The sequence below is a fragment of the Lissotriton vulgaris genome, chromosome 5 (genome assembly GCF_964263255.1).
Source record: "Lissotriton vulgaris chromosome 5, aLisVul1.2, whole genome shotgun sequence".
Taxonomy (NCBI): Eukaryota; Metazoa; Chordata; class Amphibia; order Caudata; family Salamandridae; genus Lissotriton; species Lissotriton vulgaris.
Genome location: NC_141693.1, coordinates 1,708,918,340 through 1,708,938,250, shown reverse-complemented (window position 1 = coordinate 1,708,938,250; position 19,911 = coordinate 1,708,918,340). Strand labels below are relative to the sequence as shown.

The following is a 19,911-nucleotide window of genomic DNA, read 5'->3' as shown; positions in this document are numbered from 1 at the left end:
ATGCGGCTGAAGGCAAAAAGATTCCCCAGCCATCCTAATCTGGCGGGGGGTCTTTTTCCAGTCCGCAGCGGATAATCCGCATCCTCCGGGCCGGCAGTGGCTTCCGCCGGCCTGGAGGATGTGGATTATCCGCAATCATAATCGCCCCCATAGGAGGGGTTCTCTTTTTTGTGATGTACTAAAATTGAGGTTACCAAACATACTGGGATATGTATTCCATTTAGCCTCTTAATTACATGTGGAGCTTGGAAGGATAGAGTCTTTTTATTTTAATTTTGTACTTCTTTGTAAAATGCTCACTTGCCGTTTCTGTACTGGAAATAGGAAAAAGGAAACTAAAAATGTATTTAGGGTATTTTTATTTGTACAATATTGGTAAACGTTCACTTGTATTGGTCAAATGGCTTTAAAAGATTTTTAATGATGGAACTTACTTTTATGAAGTTCTTCATGTGCTTTTAATGTGGATAGCTTGACAGATTGTTGTCTTTTCTCAGGTGCAGGCAATATAACAGTTTTGTCATTCTTGTATTTAAAGTGTTTTAGAAATTGGTAGTCTGGTCTTATTTGTAAACAGTTTTATATTTTTTTTAATGATTGCTTTTCTAGTTTTGTTTTAAATACTTTCTTTGGTGTTTACGGAAATCAATAGTATGTTGCTTGTAACATTTTGGATGGGATTACTAAACGAAATGTATATATATTTAAATAATTTAGCGATATTAAAAGGCTTCATATTTTAAATGTCTATAGTTTCGTAAATTTCAATTAGGTTTATTTTATGTTAATCTTTATTCTATACTTCAATATTTTGTTATGTCGATATGTCAAATGATATTTGTGCTGCCAATGTTATTGTAGTTTGTATAGACACCGTTCAACCTTGATATTTTGGTTATAAATATTTTTGAGACTGTATTTTGAATTTTATTGTGTTGATATACCATAGTACAACCTCACACTTCAACTATCTATATATAATTCGACATCAGAAAGAAGACACAGTCTACTTGGCAATAGTTAGCCTGCACAAGAGTCAAGGCATTTTGATCAGAGCAGACCGTTAAAACAACCACTAAAGCTTTGTTTCGCTCACATCTCCGCAGATGTAATGCCTTACTTGATGATATCCCACATGGCTACCCAGAAGTGGCTACCCAGATGTGTGTCCTGTAGGACTGTTCAATGGGATGAAAAATATAAGTAGACCACCTGTATCTTCAGAGAACTAGGATGACTCGTGGTCCACACATAACACCTCAAGTCTGCTGTGTCACCGTCAAGGTAGTGAACTTGACCCCTTCCATGCGGCCGCGATTCTGCGCCTGTGCGGCAGAATCGCGAGTGGGCGGGTTCATGACGGCCCCAGCCGTCATCAGCACACGAGCACGTAGTGCATGACGGCTGAGGGCCGTCATCAGCATGGAAGGGGTTAAACATGCAGCTGTGTTAGACAACCAACAATTCGATTTCTGAAGATCACAGCATCATCTTCAGCCACCACATTAACCAAGCTTAAATCAAATAAGAACAGACAAAAGGCCATATGACAAGCACCCACGATCTGAAACGTCATCTACGTGTCCATCAGCAATGTCTTGCACTTTCAAGATTAACTTTCAGGACTAACTGAGGACACAAATAATGTTTTGATCTTGGGTAAGAGATAAAACACATCCAGTTTTCAGAGAGCAACCCGCCCATGCAAGTTTACTCTTATGCAATCCCCTTTCTTGTACATTGCTCCTTTGTTCAGCAGCTAAACGTTCACTATAAGTAACACATGTGTACGCTGAAGAAATCAAGACTGAATCCAAAAGGCTCTGACTACTAAAGATCCATCATAAGAGAGGTTGGTTTCATGGCCAAACTAATGGAGAGAGCAGCCCACGTACATTTACATAAATTCATCAAAGAAAACGGACTACTGGACAGCACCCAGGCAGGCGTCCTTACCCCGAGAGGCACACAAACAGGCCTGGTCACTACTAGGTAAAATATTAAAACTTCAATGTAAAGCAAAAGAGCAGCGATACTTCATTATATCCTAATTAGGGCTCACTGGGCTGGCAACGTGAGACAGAGCTTCGCATTAGAACATCTTGTTTAATGCAGAGCAAGCCGTTATAAATTGTCTCCCGCTTCTCCTCATATTGCCATTCTTATTTGGTGATCTTTTTAATCACTATCTCACCTCAGTTTCTGCTCTAATAAGATTCTACAATCTCGACCGCAATGCAAATTCCAAACCTGCCAATCATATGTAGAGTGAAGGAGCAGGATTACATGGCAATCTTGCACCTATGGGGTGTCATAAAAACATTTTATGGCTGACCATGGCAATACACAGGACCAGATCAGGGTATTCTCTAAAATATCGGCACCAGTGACAAATGAAAAAAAAGTACCATGCAGGTCACAGAAAAATACCTGTGTTTTGTAGGCATTCACATGGCCCAACAAACTCATCTGATTTTTATCGTAAGATCTTGATGAGGCCCAAGTAAATCACTTAAACATTGGTACACGGTATTCCCTATGGTTAGTGACAGAATGAGGATTCTACCAGCTTCTCCTCTGCCCCATACGTTTAGTATACATGTGATCAAGAAGAAAGTGTCCAAAACTATCAACTGAATCGTACATGCTATAGTCTCTTTTCTATTGCTAGATTTTAGATAGGCTTGACGTTCTGGCCCTCGGGCAGTCTTACTTAAGTCCAGGAATCCTTCATTGCCTGGCTCTATCACTTATTGATTTCATTAGCTGCTTTTGAAAGTTGTGGATCTCCTACTCAGAACTGTTGTATCATATTTAAGACTCAATTATTCATTAGTGTTTTGTTGAAACAGAAACATTATATGTCAAATATATGGTTCTTGGTTATTCCAATGTCCAGGTGTATCTAACACCAGGTCAGGTCTCCCACAAACTCAGGTTAAAGCAATTGTGCTTAAAGAGGAACAAATACTTCAAATAGGTACTCCTGCTATTCGTTTGCAGGAGAGCAAATCTTCACTTCTTAATGTAAGTAGGTTAGCTCAATTAAATACGTTGTACAATTCAATACAATTAAGAAACAATGAGCTACATCGAGGCCATCCACTGTAAAAAAAAAGAAGAAATACGGCTGTTATTAAGCATGAACAAAAAAAAACAAAAAAAGAATGGAAAACCAACCTTATAGCACACAACAAGAATACTGACCAACACACCCAAACTATCCCATGAAAAAAGGAGCCTTCTGCAACAGCTTTAGATCCCTGTCTGAGGGGGAAATCGAGAGCACCATTCAGGAAATTAAACCTACCTCACATTTCAATGATCTCTTTTAATCCCACCTTCTGAAAGAGAAAGAGATCCACCTATGCCGCAACTCCTTTATGGAAGAAAATAATAAACGCTTCTCTACATCAAGAATCCCTCCCAGAATGCCTAAAAATGGGCTGTGTATCTCACCATATAAAATACAAAAAAAAAATGTCAAAATGATCAGAAAGACTTAAACAATTTCTGACCAGTATTTAGTCTTCCTTTTCTGGCTAAATTGATTAAAAAAATGTGTCCATGGTCAGCTATGTAAACACATTAGGAATTTCAACCTATTAGACACACACCAATCCGGTTTCAGGCCTTGAAGCAATACCGATGTCGCCATGCTAAACAGCCTTGATAATGTACAAACATCACTAGACCAAAACGAATCCTGCCTCCTAATACTTCTAGATTTACCTGTGGCTTTCGACACGGTCAGCCATGAACAGCTCAGGGAAAATCTTTAACTCAGAATCGCCCTATCAGGAGCAGTCATTAACTGATTCAGCTCCTTCTTGCAAATCCAGCAACAAAGAGTTAAAATAGGTACCACCCTACTGGATGTAGCAAACATCGACAAGGGCATTCTACAAACTTCTACTCTTTCACCAACACTCTTCAATCTATCCATGGAACCACTGAGTGAAATCCTTAATCAAAAATCTTATACCACACGTATGCTGATGACACTGCTCTACATCAAACTCTCCTTTCAAGAGGATATCCGGTGATTTGAGAACACCCTGAAGAAGGCTAGCACACAACCATCTAAAATTAAATCAGCTAAAAACTGAATTTATTTTTTTCACCCCTCCCCTTAGATCACTACCACAACCCTACTCTGTGAACATCAAATCACTAAACTGTACCTCTACCATGTCAGACTCTGTTAAAACACTAGGCATCACTCTAGACTCTAAGCCTGCAAGCTCACATAGAAGCTGCAACCAGAGGCACTATCCTACATCTGCACCTTTTAAGAAAACTAAAACACTTCATACAGCTAGGAGACTTCAAAACAAGAGGTACAATCTCTAGTGCTCTCAAGACTAGAAGATGTGAATTCCACACTCAAAGATCTACCTAAAGCCAGCCTAGCCCCAATGAAAGCTACAATAAATGCAGCAGCAAGACTTTTAACAGGCACATGACGCTATGATCGCATTTCCCCTTCTCTCAGAGCCCTGAACTGGCTCCCAGTTAAAGCTAGGATCCAACTGAAGGTTACATGCATAATACACAAAGCCCTACACAGTTCTGGTCCTGAATACTTGGCGAAGCTTTCATGAGTTGAAAGGGATTCTAGAAGCGCTAAATCCCTCATACTTGAACCTCCCACATTCAAAAAAAAGGAAAACTTACGGCAGCACTTTCGCCGGATCATTTTAAAGAAGACAAACTGATATCATAAGAGAACTATTTTGAAATTGTCATTCCTCCCTATTTAATATTTTACTCTACTATGGTTCACCTTGCTCTTTGAATTCTTTGTACAGCGTAACATAAATATCAGGAGTTCTGACTATACTGCAACCCACATCAGCTCTTTCGTTGTATAGTGCTCCGATACAGTGTTGGCCATGTCCGTGTTTATTAAAACACAACAAATAAATAAATAAACCAGGATTATATGACTGCTGCAAGCTTGACATTTGGAAGTGAACAGTCAGGGCAAAGTTTGCTGCCATGTGCTCGATGCAGTTTAGTTGCTTGTCAATGCCAAAAGACTGAGGGTGATTGTTCTCATTTATAAAATAGACCTAGATCGATACAAACTCACAGCATTAATCACACCCTGGTATGTGTAGGGAACGAGTCTACCGCTTATTTCAAATAATATTTATTGTTTAGAGACAAACACGTCAGCAAGCAACTTCTGCAGCATAGCCTCAAAGCAACCAAACTTAAAAAAGAACAGCATGTCTATTTCCAGGAATTTAGGTTTAGAAACACTAAATCTGGTCAATCTGTAGAGTATCAGATAACATGGGATAGGTCTACAAGAAAGCCTTTGATCAATATTTTTTCCTGCAGGGTTGAGTGTTGTTTTGGTGTGTTGATTATGAATATTACCATGGTTTTTTCGAAGAACTTTACACACAATGATGCCTACAGAGACATTCTTTCACAAGTGTTTACTTTTGCAGCTGCTTCTCCAGGATCATACACCACTTAGAGCAAACAGTGATGACAATACTCTTCTTAAGAGGACCTAGGCAAAACTTGAATCAAAAATGCATGAAGTGGTCCCATCTTGGCCCCACTGATGCAGGCTTACAAATAATCTTGCATATAAAGGCAAGGAATCCTCTTCTATAACCCACAAATCTCATATTTAGTAACAATGAATTGCAGTGAGGAATGACTCTCATAGGCAACAAGTAATGTTCCTTCGTAGCCTTCCCTATAGTATGAATGGTCCAGTGCAATCATGAATACAAAAATAGAAGTAAATCTTAGACACAGCTGAGACCATTCATGGGCTTCTGCCATATGACATGACTCAAATGATCTACCCATATGCAATCAAAATAACTGTAAATGTACCATAACATGTAATATTAAAATCTGCAATTACAGCGTGAGCACCAGGGTCATACACTGAGTATACAGTCTTAGCACTGTACTGATGCTTTCCGTTCCGCTGCCTAGGTGCACAGGGTTTACAGTGTTGCGCCTTAAATAGCTATGGAGTTCTCATGAGTGAAATTTCCGTCTGAATTTCTAGAGGTAGATTATTCCATAATCTGAGGATACAGAGGAAAAACCTCGGATTACCTACATTAGTAAATTGAACAAGATGTTTTATGTAGCTCAACACTTTAGTTGCGGAGTGAGGTTTTCTGTTGTAAGTATAGTGGAGGAGTTCATGTCAACACTTAAGTATAAAACCGAGAAATTGAAACTGAATTATAGCTTTAGACAAGAGCCAATTGAGAGCAATTGAGCCAGAGTTATGACGCTTTCAATTTAGGTCTTTAACTAGGTGCACCTTCCTGTATTTTTCATTCTTTGAGGTCACCAGATTAATATTTCGGATATGTTAAATTAAAAGGTGTTTGCACAATCAATATGTAAATTTGCAATGAACTACAACTATGTGGCTGCAGCCAGCAGCTAAGGCATGTACCATTTTAAGCTAAGAGAGCTAAAAAAGAATAACATTGTTTTAGAACTAAATGCTGGCCGGAACCCAGAAAAGGACCTATGAATAAGAAAACATTTAACTTTTAACTTTGTATAATGATGTACGTTTTTGTTCAAAGCACAACGAGGAAGGAAAACAAAAGATAGAAGAAAATCACCTTGTTTTTCCAAAGGTTTCTCTAGGTCAATCTTCAATTCTGAAGAGACAAGTAACAAGCTAGGTTCAAAAAATGATGGATTCACTAGGTAACATAAAATGAGTGACTGGCATTATTAACCTTATTTTGTTTTTTAACTATGTCATGAAGTGAGCTTCTGAAGAGGTAAAAAGAGCAGGGAGATAGATATCTGTAAAGAATGAGTGGGTGTATTGTAAAAATACAATATAAGGATAACAAGGTCGGCCAAACAGGCCAATAAAGACACAGGGAAACTACAACATTGCGCAACAGACTTAAACAACATAAGAGAGAAAATCACAATAAAAATTCGGTGGTGCAGAAAAAAATTCGTCCATAAATATCGGCAAACAGAGATAAATACATAGTACACTCATGTAAATGATTTATCATATAAATTATCAATGTTAAAACCACTAAAAACAACACTAAAAACACTAAGCTAATAAAAAGAATCACACAAATTCAGGAGTACCATACATGATAAAAGAATCCAACACAACCTTGAATAATAAACCAGCCCTCCATCGAAAACAGATGTATATAATGTATATACATGAACGAAATACAATTCTTCATGTACGGTCCTTTATTTTCATATCAATTTACGTGTGTAATGCATTGCTAAGGCTGTCTTTTACCATGAACGTGTTCCGGTCAGCATTACCATAGGTTCCTGTCCGCAATGCTAGTAGTGTGCTGTGGCTTGTGTCCTGAAAATAGGCAGGTCTGCACGGCTGACCTTACTTTACGTCAGCAAAGCAGAGTTAGGCCTGGGACTTTTTTCACTCCTTCACACTACACACCAGCTGCTCTGAGCAGCCACATTGTACTTCATGTTAGCAATGCTGCACAAGTGCTGTTCATGGTGCAAGTACACTTGCGCAGGTCACATACTATTTTGCGTCAGCAGGGCTGGGCTTCGCTTTGTACAGATCTCACAAAAGCTGTAGCCTACTTTGCAAGAGCTTTGCTGGGCTGACCCTGGACATGATCAGTTTTGGAAAGCCATATATTGACGAGCCTAACGTTGGCCTGTAATACTGGCCTTACCTTTCACATTTTTGAATGTCAGATTTATTAGAAGACAGTTTATGACAGGAACATCCGCAACGCTAATCATTTGCATTTATGTAGCGCTCACTTTTCATCAATTTGCCAAACACTTTTTATATATTTTAGATGTCTTTGTCACTTCATACATTCAGCTGATTCCTCAAACTGAATTTACTTAGTTTATAGTCTGTGTTTTTGGTTTAACTTCTATCAACTATCAAGGCAGAGTGGTTACATTTATATTGTGCCTTTTTATCATAGAAAAGGCACTCGGGATAAATTACCTGGCGGAAAAGCTTAATTACCCTGCTCATCAGGCCATTTCTGCAGCCTGATCCACCCAACACAAAACAATGGCATGAAACAAACATGTCACGTGCTGTTACAATATTTACTAGCCGGAACTCGCGGATGTTCCGCAGGCTGCGCTAATCTCGTGGACAATGCGCGGAACACGACACGCTGTGTCGCTTCCTCCTACAATGCGGACCTGTTCCGTTCTTCCATACTTGCTCATACACTGTTTTAACTACTCGCCGGTCATTCCGTGCCACTGTAGCACGCTTTTCACTAAGTGGTCGGATGATGTCTTTATATCTGAACTTCATATCAACATCTGATAAATACGAAATTCACAAAATGGACCTTGAATCCCGTTAGTCCCAAAACGGCCCAGTATTTTAAAAGAAAAAAAGTTACAATCTGACCAACGGAAAAGGAAATTCCAGAAACAAAACAAGTATCAATGCGACAACCCCCAATGGCAGAAGGCACAAGCCCTGAAGAGATATTACTTTCTAGACTGCTGAACAATTGCAAAATGTGCTTGTTGTAATCGAGACGAGAACACATTATTACTGCAGCGCTCTCACCTCAAAACACTCCGATAGACAAAACAAAATGAAGAGAAACAAGATGCGAAAAACGCTTTCGATTAAGAATGTGAAGACTATTTTTACCTTTGGGACGATACGTCAGGAGACAACGGGTCTTCGCCGCCGGGCCCCTCATGACCGACAATCGCCAAGTGTGAGTCGGAGACCGAGGCTGCGCGTGATCCCATGGCCTTGGGACCTTCACCCAAATACCCCATCTGAGAATCGCAGCGGGTGCGTCTGGGTCTTCTGTCTCACTACGAACCGCTGTCATCCCACCCCTGAATCCCCACCCCACCCGAAGTCTGCTATGACAACCAGTCCAGTGAAAAGCATACTCCTCCTCTTCTCTCCACCCACATTTCCACTGCACCCCTCCCACCATCCAGCTGCAAATAACTGTACTTGTGTGGAGAAGTTAACTCAAACCCTGCTTTTCAGGGTCTGCTTGTCGCAGTGATGACACTAGCGGCACACGTAATGTAGACCACTGCCCATTTTAGACGTCATCAATGAATGTCATTATGAACAAAGTCACGCAAAACTGCAAGCAGCTAAGTTACAGGAAACACTCACATCCGAGAAACACTGACAGCTACAGAACACAAGCGAAGCATGATTTCTGGTCAACTTTTCTTAGTGCATCTTTCACACTGAAAACCTGGTGATCTGTATTCAATTATGTTAACTCATTGTGCAATGCAAGTTACTCCAGCGAACACCGGTCAGATCCTAAACATCTTCCCGAAATTCCCCAAAACAATAGTTCAGTTTGGCAATAAAACCTTTATTTACGCCAGCGGCGGAAAAGTGAAATTCTCTCCCGCTTTATCTTTGGGCAGAGTCAAATCTTTCCCCTTTCTGAAAACGTAAAAAGTTGTATTTGTTTAATTGGTAACTTGTCTCTTCTCGGTCATTTTTCTCTAACTCAAACATCAAGAAGCTTCCGCGAAAGTATGCATTGCACCTGATTACTTACGGGTAATTGCGTTACTCTGAATCCATCTCTTTTGGAATAATGACAATAGGAGAACCTTGCGCTTCTCAGACATACGCCTCATACATTAAAGTAACAAGCATTGGCATAGCCAATACGTCTCGACTTTGGGACATTTATAAGTGATTAGCCATGCAACAGTTGATGTTGTTGCACCAAGGATACTGTGCTGCATAACTAAATACTTATAATGTCCCAAAAGCGAGATCTATTGGCTATGCCAATGCCTGTTATAAACAGGCAGGAGGCAACCCATGCAAAATACAGTAACAATGGAGTGTGCAAAAATAAGAAACGTGTTATGCCTTGGTCCAGAACGCACTGCCTGAGTCAAATGATTTAGGTGAGGACTGGATTTTTTTCTCTAAAAAAGCACCAAAGAAAACACAGGATGCCACAGAAATGACATTGTGCAGAAGCTACAATTAATTCCTGAGACACGACGCTGACAGCTTATCGCAAAACCCAAAATACCACCTCTCACATCAAAGCCCATAGAGTAAATTGCCAATTAAATTCATAAAGTCAAACCTGAAACCTGCATGAACCTGGGCAACCATTTTTGTCCAGGCCCCTCAGTTATCCATCTTCCACAATTATGAAAACGTCTGTATTACACACCACGTACATTCCTAAGAAAAACTGGGCAATGGCTTTACTACTTGGCAACCATTTGCAAGCATATATCAAGGAATTTCAATATTGCCAAGAGTCAGGTCTAAAAAACGTGTGACATGGGGTCAATGAATAACAGTCAGCGAAACAACAAGCAGGAAGAAAGAGTCAGTGACACAGAGATTGCCCCTGGAGAAACTTACTACAAGTAGAAACTTGATGTGCTGCAAAGGTTACAGCTAAAAAACGTAGTGCAAAACACTTTTTTTTTACAGCAGTCTATAAAACAAACCTCAGCTGAGAACACCAGGAATTGAAGAAATCGCCAGTTTACAACTTTGTAACCTCATCCACTTTAACATAGATTTTTTCCTGGTCCGATAAATCGCACTGCATCCAGAAGTATTTGTATTTCATGAAAAGACAATCAGCATACAAGTGTTGCAAGAATAAATATTACACGTTAGAAGGCAGTCATTAGAGAAATACTGTACTCACATAAAAATATACTGTGTGCATTTATATACCAATAAGTTCTCATGAAAGGATATGGTACACATTTCACAGTACATCAAATAATTCACCTCTGACTAGGAACTCACTTCAAGAATTAACATGATCTCACCAAAGACAATGCACTGTCTGATACAGTCTCAATGGTCACCCTCAGCCACAGATCCCGGTCTTCGTTACGAAGAACAAAAAAAAAAAGTAATTTGTACCACGCAACCCCTGTATGCTATTTCTTTCGAAGAGGCTAACCAACAACAAACACAAATAAGGGAACGTAAATAAAGTGAACATATGGCGTGATTCACTCGCATAACAATAGCTTCCCTGTACAGGAAACAGCCTCAGTGTGTACCCAGTTAACAGCAACTTTGGACCTGTCAACATTGGCACCGTGACCTTCCAACCTGCAACTATCAGAGAATCCTCCTCATGTACCTAATACCAGTCAGGCACCAAATAACTGCATGGCTCGACTACCTCCAAAAAGTGCCTGCTGTACACTACAAGGCCTACAAGGCCAGAATATCCTATTGCCAGTGCCAGGCTATTTATATACACAGACCACATAGGTAGTTGTCAGTGGTAGCCCAATCTGGTGGTGGGAGCATCTGAAAACATCTTCAACAGGCAGTTCTGCAATGGTTTACAAACAGAGGGCACCAAAACACATTTAGATGGCCCTGACCCTCTGAAGAAATAATGCTCAATATTCTGGGGACATAGGGCGGATGGTAGAATCACATATTATTAAAAAATACTATGTGTCACCCGGCATGTGCCATCATCCTCTTCAAGCCTGATAGGGCGAGCTCCAAACCTCCATAACGCATGCACGAGAGGGAGGTGCTCTAGGTTTCTGGGAAAGCATTAGTCTTATCTTGGACCTCACGCATCTAGTATACTGTCTGGAGAGAGGTACTAATAACATGTCGGTTTTGGAGTAAATGCAGTTACGTTTCGGGTTCTTGAGTTGGTGTTCTAAGAGAGCGACTGGTGAAAGGGAGCAGCGCGAGCGGTTTCCTTCACGATTGCAACACATCTATGGAGTTGTGAGAACGTCCGCCAGGGAAAACTGAAGACATGCAATATGCTTATTTAACACACACCTTTATTTCTTCGCGCAGGGCCCCTCCATCACAACACCTTACCCTCAGTTGGTGGGCTTTGGAGTTGGGGCGTCTGTCATGGATTACACATCATTTATAGAGGGAGTAGAGATGCATAGAATGTGTTGTACTAAGAGCGGCATTTGGCACTGAGGGATAGTGGGGCACAGTAAGAGGTGAGAGACCAAAGTAAGAAAAGTGGGTCACTGATAGGCAAATAGAGTGGGCACTATTAGGGAGAAGAGAGGGTGGGGTTCTGAGAGAGGGAAAGCGCAAGCGGAGCACAGAGAGAAGACTTGATTCTAGTACAATAGTGTTTGAGTCAACATTCATTGCCTTATCAAGTGGTGACATAAACTAAGTATACAAAGTGTTGATAGACTGGTGGCTGGTCTGACAGAACGAACCGACTCAACACAGTTGCTATTTGAGGAAATCCAAACAGAGGTACTTGACTCACCTGGGGAATGTGATTTCTTTTTTCTAACAATGGCCGTGCGCGGCTGCGAAAGTGACACGGCTGCGAAAGTGAAAGTAATGGGGAGCGATGCGGAGGAAGAGATAAGAAAGGCGAATGGCGGCTGTGCCTGTGCACGTACCCAAGCTTGAGGCCACCAAAAGCTTGTGGGTAGCACTTTGAAAACCCACTTACTAAATGTCTATCCGAGCGCACATGCACTTGCTCAGCGAGACCTAAAAAATACCCGACCCCTGAACAAATCCTGTTTCTTTTAACAAGCCCACATTGCAACAGTAATTAATCAAAGCAAGAGAAGAACTAATAGTAATGCAATTACCGGTAAATAGTCAGGGCGTTACCCCCCTAGCCTCTCTCGTTTTATGAATTACTTCAAGAGATATACCCAAACAAATAAAACACAAGTACAACCATAAATCTTTGCTCGAAGAAAAATACATTTATTCTGGAAATATAGTTCTACTGTTCACTTCACAGCAGACAGAACCTTAGAGCCAAAAACTTTCTCCACCTCCGGACTTTGCACCCCCCATATGGTACAAGTAGGAGATGCCCAGGTGGCTGCTCCTCAAATTTAATGAGGCTTTTTCAAACTCTGCTAAAGTGGTAAACATACCTCCTGCTGACCCCCCCGCCCCCGGACGTCCAAGGGAGAGGGGACCCCCATACTTCTTATATGCCAAGGAAATAAAAGCTTTGATTCTCCTGCTCAACGTCAAAGTAGATGGTTTCAAAACTCTTTTGGAAGGACTGAGGTTCACAGAGAGGTAGATAGTCTAAATTCATCCCCTATTTGAAGACAGCCTAATACGGCTCTCCTTACATCCAGAGAATGCAACCCTACTTCCTCCGGAGATTGAGGATCAGGACAGAAGACAGGTAGTGTCACCACCTGCTAAGCATGAAAGGAAGAGTTGATTATAGGCATAAAGTTTGGACCTGGGCACATAATAATTCTGTCATCAAACACCCTAAAGAAAGATGGTTTACAAGAAAGGGAACCTAACACACTCAATCTTCTGGCCTAAGCGATGACCACTAGAAAAAACACATGTAAGGTAAGTAGCTTAATTTCAATTGAGTGAAGAGGCTCAAACGGTGAAAATCTCAGAGACTGCAACACCAACGTAAGATCCAGTGCTGCACAAGAAGTAGAAAGTGCAGCGCGGATGTTACCAAAGCCATTGAACAGTCTGCCCCAGTTCCCAATTATCCTCAGGGTTACCACAGGGAGCGCTAAAGTTTTTAGTTGAGGGCCAATGGATTTTAAGGATAGAAGAACTAAGACCCAATGAAAAGCCATCTTGAAAAAGTCCATAATCTGAAAGTAGCATAAAGAGGCAAATACTGCTTCATTGAGCACTATTTCCTAAAAGACGCCTAATGTCTCGAGTAAGAAGAGCGAGTAAACAGTTTTTCTAGATGCTTGAATTGAAGAAGATACAGAATCGGACAAGCCCCTGAATCTTAAGCCTGCCCTTTTAACTTTCAGGCCGTTAACTTAAGTTTATTATTGAATCTGTCTGGAGAGTTGAAAAGGTTAGGGGAAATTGCACTACTCTTAAAAGCCATTCCTGGTCCCTCCACATCTCTAACAACAGATAAAACTAAACTAACGAGGCTAGGCTGGAGCAAAAATTATTAAATGAGGCTCCTCCCTCGTCACATGATAAGAAAGCACTAAATCAAAGGAAAGGGAGGAAAATCGTACAGAAGATTCTCTCTCAGTGGATCTCCATTGATAATCATAAGCACTGAATAGTCCTGTTCAAGTGTGGAGATCCTGGAGAAGTTCTTGTAAAGTCACATCTATTTCGCCTTACTTTGGAAAAGCCGGGAACACATATGTAACAAACATGTTCATTTTTTTTACATTTATTTAGCAGCTTTAAAGACAAGCTATATTGCCAGTCTTTATTGAATTATTTTAAAATGTATCAGGAAAAAAGGCTCATACTCTTAAAAATCACCTAAGCAAAATGGAAAATGATCTTTTAAAAACATTCTTAACAAATGTTTAATACTTCTTTTTTAAAATAATACAAGGAGGAACACATAGCAATGTAGTCTGAACAGGCTGCAGCATTGAAACAATGTTAAAAAGATACTGCACCATTAAGGGCCTTCTGACTTCCAGTCTCCCATCATGCCCTGTAGGTGGCAGTTTACTCAGTTCTTGTTTCTGGCTCCTGCTAACAGGATTATGGAGCAGAGATCTGCCTTTAAAAAACATTTTTCATCACAATTTTCATCTAAAGCTTTTTTCAAACCGGTTCACTCAACATACTTTTAGATAATTGTCTGACAGAAAAATTATAACATTTTTCACAAAATGGGATCTCTTTTTGTGAACTGCGTGAGTGTTTTAGGAAAATGGCAAAAACAGACCTACGTAGGATCTGTATTTATGTTTGCCAGACTCTCATGTCCCTTAGATGTGTCGCCACTGGAAGACTTTCTCCAGGCACACTTTGAGGGAGAGAGAAAAAGTTTGCCTCAATGGCCAAGTGGAGCACTGCAGATGACAAGATGCCCTGACTGATGCGACTTCTGAAGGGCGAGGAGAGACTGTAACCTCTACCAATGCCGTTAAGTCATGCTCAGAGGACTCCTGCAGAGGGAGATTCCAAAAAAGGAACATCTGGAAGAAGGCATCGCTCCAGTTTAACATCGGGAAGAGGTACAGCACCCACTTGCTCGCCGTCAAGGACTAAGTCGATGTCGAGAACACCACAACGTCAACAAGGAGAGCACCTACGATGTAAACAAGGAGAGCACCGTCAACGTCAAGCAAGAGTTCAAAGTCAAAACACCATACAAAGTCAAGGGCTTCTACGTCGAGACATGGTTTGACATCAAGACACCATTCACCATTCTTAAAGAGGACAGTGGAGTGGCTTTCAGGCATGAAGCATGCAGGCTTTTATCAGAGTCTGGTTCTGCGAATTCCATAGCATATTCGCCAGCAAGAACAACATCTCCAGTCACCATACCAGATTTGCCAACTCATTTAAGGCTCCGGCAGGATCAGCTTCTCCGCCTCCTTTTCCACAACCAACTGTGCCACCAATGCCTTCGCTACAGCCCATGACTCCATCTCCACCTATACCTTCTCCGAGGCTCTCTTGATCGCACTCACGTCAAACTAGACCTCGCACCTAATGTTCTAGGTTATGCTCAAGATCTAGATCTGAACGCAGACATAGTCATTTCAGATGATCACACTCCTTGGAAAAATGATTTTCTAACTCCATATTAAGATTTTCAAACTCCCATCATACAACTGCATCTTTGGTCTATATTCTCCTACTCGGCATATTCTCCACCTCCGAGGATATTTCCTATAGATGACATTATTACCTTTAAAGAGGTCTTCATCAGAGAAGCCAATAAATAAAATACTGATTTGCCGACTACCACCACTTCCACATTGGTAATATTTGAGACGATGCACCAAAGGTCCGTTTCTAGGCTTCACCTGCGGCTGGCACCCAGTTTGTTGGAACAGGATATGGAACTGTTTTTGAGACCAGCTTCTGTAAAGGCGGCCCCGTCCCATCTTCAGAAGAAACATAAACCTTTCAAACAAGAGCCTTCTTTCCTACATGCACACCCTGGTCCAGATTCAGTTACAATCTCTGTGGCTCGTAAGTTGCATGCTACAGCACCATCATCCACTGTTCCTTCTGAGAAGAAGAATAAAAGCAGAACTCCGCGAGAAGAAAAGCAGCCAGCAAGTCTGCACTTCTGGGGCTTTATGACAGATCTCTTTCGGATTCTGTCCGACAATTCATAGAAGATTTTACAAGAGACAGATGTCAAGATTTTCAAGGAATTATCAACAAAAGCATGACTGTGTTTAATCAAATCATCAATGCTGCAGCAGATACTTGTAGCACATGGATATTGTCAGGCTCTGGCTCTCCATCGCTTATTGTAGTTCGGACTTACAGGGCTAAAGCCAGAAGCATAGAACCGTATCCTACATTTTCCTTTTTCAGGGAATACTTTTTTTTAAATCTCATGCAGATAATGAGATATTTTTCATGAAGGTAGAAGTGGACACCCTTAAGGATGTTGGGCTGGAGAAGAGAAATGATACTAGAATATCCTAAAGACCTTATAATCAGTGGTACAGCCATCAGAGGATTCAAAATTCTCATTGGTGCCAGGGGAAATTGCAACAACAGCATAGACCCCTACTACAGATGTAATTCAAGAGCCAGAGGAGGTCAACAACCATCTGCCCAAAGTGGCAAACCAAACACTGCTTGAAAATAATGAGTCACAACATTCTTCTCTTCAGTTATCCACTCTGGTAGGGGGAAGCATAACATCTTTTCAGCAAGAGAAGCAAAGGATAACCACCAACAAATGTGTTCTGAATATTGTGGAGAGTGGACACTGTCTCAGTTTCAAGTGTTCCCCAACATCTATTTCACCGAAGAAGCATTCCCTTACCAACGGGAACCACTGCAACAAGAAGTATCCACCTTCTTGCAGAAACATGCAGTGGAGAAGGTCTCCTCTCACCTGAAAGGAATGGGAACCTATTCCCATTATTTTATGGTGAAGAAGAAAGTACCAAAAATGAATAAAGACCCATTTTATACCTGAAGCAAGCCCACAAATGGGTTTGCAAAGAAAACTTCAGGATCTTGACCCTTCGTCAGATCTACCCTCAGCTCCATCAAGGAACTGGCTATGCTTGACAGACCTGCAAGATGCCTATTTTCACATTCCAATAGTCAAGAAACATTGAAAGTGCCTGAGGTTCACTGTAGGAAAAGAACACTCTCAATACAAGGTCGTTCCTTTCCGCCTAAAGTCTGCACCGCAAACTTTCTCCAGATGGATGGCGATTGTAGCAGCCCACCTGAGAAAAATTAGAATCTTTTTCTATCCATATTTAGATGATTGGCTCATCAAGGCATCATCCTATCAGCAAACAAAGTAACATTATCACATAACAGTTATGACTCTCAATTGATTGCACATGAATCATGACAAAAACATCTCGACACCTGTTCAATCCATGCACTACCTCATGCAATTTTAGACACTGTACATACAAAAGTGTTTCCTTCGAGGAGAGAAAATTATCTATGCTTCAGAAATGTTGTAATCTGAAGAAAACATCCCATCCAACAGTGGGACAAGTCTCTTCCCTCCTTGGTTCAATTGCATTGTGCATCTTCCTGGTCCTGCATGCATGTCCCTTCATGTGTCCTCACCAACAATGTCTGGAAGATCAATGGGATCAGATCTCAGGAAGATGGGAAGTAGGAGTGATACTGACCAGTCATGAAAAACAATCCTTTAAATGGTTCAGCCGCTCGGAGAAGCCCCTCAAGGGATGAATTTCGACCAAGACATTCCGGTCCAAACCATAGTAAAGGATGCTTCCTTGACAGATCGGGGAGCTCATATTAACTGTTTACAGATTCAAGGCACGTGGTCTCAGTCGGAACAGTATTACCACAACAACCTTCTGGAATAGAGCAGTACATGTAGCCCTGAAGGCTTTCCTCCCGTCGTTTAGAACAGACTCTCTCCTTGTTCAGATGGACAATACAAAAACCATGCACTTTCTGAATAAGCAGAGAAGGACGAGATATAGACTTATGCCACTGGAAGCTCAACCAATCTGGTAGTGGCTCATCTCCAGGGATCTCAAGTTTACAGCGGTTCATCCTCAGAGTACCCAGTATGCTCAGGCGAACACTCTCAGCAGACTCATTCAGGAAAATCACACATAGGGTTTAAATGACGATGTACTTCACAACATCTTCTCTGATTGGCATTTTCCCCAAAGAGATCTTTTCGCGTATGGATAAAATAAAAAATACCCAAGCTTCGCCTTAAGGTTCTACCAACCGGGAATACTGGGTAATGCCCTATGGATCGACTAATCAAGCACATTTACACTTTTAATTCAATTCCCCTCCTGCTGACAATGATCATTATGTCCTCACACTCAAAAGCCAGAATGATTATTATTGCTTCGGAGTGACCTCGACAGTGGTGGAACATGTGTGGAAAAGTGTAAATTTTACGGCAGCAATTTTGACTGTTGTGTCCATTTAGTTTCTGTCGTGTTCATTTTACTCTCTACTGTTCGTCTTTTCACACAGTCTGTGTTCTCTAAATTTAGCTGACTTCTCTGACATGGTCGATCTGTTGTACGTGCTGGAGGGTTGCAGCTGCTGGTGCACCTAGTCTCAGAGGTTATCAACTGGCAGCTTATTGCCGCCATAAACATTACTACTCTCCTTCTTCATCTCCTGACTATCTGGTCAGGTTTTTTTCTTGTTTGCCTATAGCTATTTCCATGTTTAAACCTGTTACCTCCAGTTTTCCTCCTCAAGAGATTGCATTCTAACAAACAGTATATAAGGACGATGGTTTTTACATTATGTGTACTTCCTCCCACAACACTTGAGGGTGTTGTTCGGACGCAGTCCTGCTCATGAGCATTTAATAAACTTGGTGCGTTTCACTTCACTCCAGTGCCGACCTTTCTTTTTTTAGTCTTCAGACCCGTGGACGAGTGGGTGACCCTGCACCAGTGTGCCCTCACTGGGGTACATTTCCACAATTGGCGCCCAACGTGGTACCCCATCGGAGACGCAGCTGACTGAAGGATTGGTCTTGACGGAGGGTCGAAATTATCACTGAGGACGCGCACTGCATGAGAAGACTTTTGTCTTTGCAGCAAACGTGAACTTTCCGGTTTTCTTGACTAGACGGTCCGGGTGGTGGCCGTTCTCCACCAGGGCTTCTTTGACGAATTTTGCAGTGACCACTAGGTCGACCAGAGATCGGCAGGTGGGAGTTGGAGACTTCCGTTTGGTAAGGTTGCTGATCCGCACTCTTGTTTGTTTGGTTTGATTTTGGTATTCATTCTTTGCATAGAATGAAGGCAGGTAATGTGGTGATTTTTACTACTTTTGAAACTTGTTTGGATAAGTAATATTTTACATATACTTGTAAAAACATGCCTGTTATTAGTACACTTTGTAAGTGGTGCTGCTGCGGCAGTACCAAAAGTGTTTTGGAACAAAGTCAACCGGCTCCTCCAGAAGGGACGCTGAATAGAGATATGTATATAAAATATGGTATTTGTACCATAATGTATGGCTCATCGTGGCACAAATATGCAAAGAAGGAATCCGATTTATAGTGGCCAGTGAATGGGTCATTTGATTTTAAGAAGGTTCAGTATGTGGAACAGTGTTTGTTCAAAAGGAAGAGTAGACAGGATATGTTTGATAGTTTGCATATGTGGGATAAGGAAGTGCAAGAGAGAGCGAAGAAAGCGGAAGCTATAGCACAGAAAGAACAGCGGAAAACGATGTATCAGAAATGTGTTGCATTAAGAGATAAGGAGATGCAGGAAGAGATAGAAAAGGTAGGGAGAGAACGTTGATTGCAGGTAAATGGCCAGTACCCTATTAGACGTCCTGTCTGTCCACTACTTAATAAGCCTCATTATGACTCTATTTTATCAGAGCGACCCCCACTCCATATAAATCTCCTCATCCGAGTGCCCCTGAGGGAGGGGCTCCTGATGAGGAAATCTCCTCATCAGATGATAAGGACAAAGATAAGTGATCCATGCAACAGACTC

The 19,911-nt window shown here is 41.3% G+C and overlaps 1 protein-coding gene across 2 annotated transcripts in view; it reads right to left on the bottom strand.

Annotated features, from left to right (window-relative positions):
• The window catches only part of GJC1 (gap junction protein gamma 1), a 230,370-nt gene that overhangs the window by 144,631 nt on the left and 65,828 nt on the right, over window positions 1-19,911 (bottom strand). Inside the window, exon 1 of one of the 2 annotated variants that reach the window (XM_086923886.1) lies at window positions 8,657-8,924. The exons of the other annotated variant lie outside the window; for it this stretch is intronic. The gene's annotated coding sequence lies outside the window, so the exon portion shown is untranslated. Of the gene's footprint in view, window positions 1-8,656; window positions 8,925-19,911 lie in introns of those variants that run through there. 2 annotated transcript variants of the gene reach the window in all.